Below are 2813 nucleotides of genomic sequence, written 5' to 3'. Positions count from 1 at the left end.
CTGTGCGCCACCCCGGGGAGGGCCCCACAACGGAGGGGCCCCCTCACCCCAAAAAAAAAAAAAAAAAAAAAAAAAAAAAAAAAAAAGACATCTGGAAATATTGCCTCTGTTCTTTCTTATCGTCCCTCCCAGGGCCTTCACACCTTCAGCGGCTTCGCTTCAATGCCTTGTCAAGTTGTTGGAGTGGCTCATTTCAGGGGGTGAGCTCTCAGGGGTTCTGGTGCCCAGCGCTCCTGGAAGCTGGTGGCTGTCAGGGTCTGGCCACCTGTTGCTGTGCTGGAAGGACAGGGCTGGGACTGGAGGCGGGGCCAACTGGGACCTCAGGTCCCATCCCAGGCAGGACAGTCCTTTGCCTTTCTGAGTTGCTAAGAGACAGAAAGACATCCGAGAGGCAGGCTGCTTTAAAGAATATCATTTTTTAAAGGCTCATTCTAAATGGAACATCATCAGAACTTTGCCAAGATCTTCCTGGTTTTTCAGAAGATGGCCACTCTTTCTTCTTCTCGCTCCCTTCCCTCTGTATCCCTGTCCCTTCGCTCTCCTTCCAGCTCTCTTTTTAGCTTCTGAGGGCTCAGTCCTTGCTGGTCTGTTGATGGGGCTGAGCAGAGGTCAGGGGTGATGGGGTGGCAGGTGAGGTCTCAGCCGCATGTCAGCCTGGGGGCCCAGGAAGTGTTTGGGGAAACTGGCTTCACTTCATCCAACCATGTCTGTGTCATTCACCAGGTGGCCTCTTCAGTGAGCAAACTCTTACCCATGTGTAAAATAAAGTGATTATCTGGGGAACAAGCATCCACACTTTTTGTGATTGCCACTGGTCATTGTGTAGCCCTTTGCTTCTCTCTGGGTCCCAAGCTCCATATATATATTTCATATGTGTATCTGGCTCTATATTTTTTATACAAATAATAGCATATTATCACCTTGTTCTAGCCCTCGGGATTTTTTTTCTTTCATCCTAACAAGAGTCTTGATTATCTTAGTGTGTCTGTACATAAGAAGCAACATCAATCGTTTTGTTTTGTTTTAAACCACTTCACTAGATTATTCTTTAAAACAATTTTTAAAAAAATACTTATTTATGTATTTGGCTGTGCCAGGTCTTAGTTGCGGCACGCGGGATCTTTTAGTTGTGGCACGTGGGATCTTTAGTAGCATCATGCGGGATCTAGTTCCCTGACCAGGGATTGAACCCAGGAGCATCGGGAGCTCAGAGTCTTAACCACTGGGGAAGTCCCCAGTCGTTTTCAATGGTTAATCAAACACTTCTGCTCTAGGGCACTGCTGCCAGCCCACCCTGAGGCCTGCAGACTACACAATGCATGTCCCCAGGCTGCTCTGTTACTCAGGGGGCAGGAAACAGGTGGCAACTAGAACCTGGTGACCAAGGAAGGCGCTGTTTACAAAGGTGTGGGTGCAGGACAGAGAACCAGCCTGGGTCGCGGGCACCAGGGCCAGCACCATCTAGTTTGCTCATTTTATCCAGTCCCGAGGGGCTGTGTGACTTGCCCAAGGTCACACAGCAAGAGGCAAAGCCATCAGAAAACCAGGTGTCCCGACATCCAATCAGTATTCTTTCCTCTGGGTTTGCTTTGATGGTCAAAAATGAAACAAAACAAAAACACCCCTGGTTATTTAAATTCCAATCGTGAGTCTAGGAAAGTTTTTTTTTTAACATCTTTATTGGAGTATAATTGCTTTACAATGGTGTGTTAGTTTCTGCTTTATAACAAAGTGAATCAGCTATACGTATACATATATCCCCATATCCCCTCCCTCTTGCGTCTCCCTCCCACCCTCCCTATCCCACCCCTCTAGGTGGTCACAGAGCACCAAGCTGATCTCCCTGTGCTATGCAGTTGCTTCCCACTAGCTATCTATTTTACATTTGGTAGTATATATAAGTCCATGCCACTCTTTCAGTTCATCCCAGCTTACCCTTCCCACTCCCCGTGTCCTCAAGTCCATTTTCTACGTCTGTGTCTTTATTCCTGTCCTGCCCCTAGGTTCTTCAGAACCATTTTTTTTTTTTAGATAGGAAAGTTTTTTAATTAATCTCTTCCACAATCAAGACCAATTAGTCAACTCTTCTGTCATGAGTTTCCATAATTTTTCGATGTCCCTGACTTACAAATTGCTTTTTAAATCATAATTTGCGAATTTATTCATGACAAATGTTTTTAAAAGCCAAAATTTGGTATCAGCTTAAGTGTCCCCAAATAGGATAATGGGCAAGTAAATGAGGATACATCTATCCAGTGGGAAATTATGTGTTTCTTAAACTTGATATTTATGAAGAGTGTGCAATAAACTGGAAAATGCTTAGCTGTAATGCTCAAGTAAAATTGTAATCTCCAATTTAGAGTATCATCAGAATTATGTTAATTCACACATGCACTGAAACAAACCAAAAAAACCCTAAAGTTACATAAAGAAAAACAAATATAGTAAAGGAATATACCAATATGTTACTGATAATGATTATCTTTAGCTGGGTGAAATACGGGTGATTTTGATTTGCTTCTTCCAACCTTTCCAGATTTTCTACATTGATCTACTAATATGTTCATAACAACAACAGCATCAACTATAATAATCACAATTCAAGATTTTTAAAAGTCACTGTGATAATTTGACAAGGGATGCATATCCAAAACCATACAATTCCACACCTTCTGACCCAGTCATTTCTCTTCCAGCAATCTGTCCTGAGAAACTAATTCTGCTTTGGGGCAAATCTCTAGGCAGGAAGAAGTTTACTGCAGCGAAAAGCTGGAAACCACCTAAATGCCAAACAGTGGAGTAATGGTTACAGA

This window comes from Physeter macrocephalus, chromosome 18 (assembly GCF_002837175.3).
Source record: "Physeter macrocephalus isolate SW-GA chromosome 18, ASM283717v5, whole genome shotgun sequence".
Taxonomy (NCBI): domain Eukaryota; kingdom Metazoa; phylum Chordata; class Mammalia; order Artiodactyla; family Physeteridae; genus Physeter; species Physeter macrocephalus.
The sequence above is the reverse complement of the archived record's forward strand: the minus strand, read 5'-3'. Positions refer to the sequence as shown.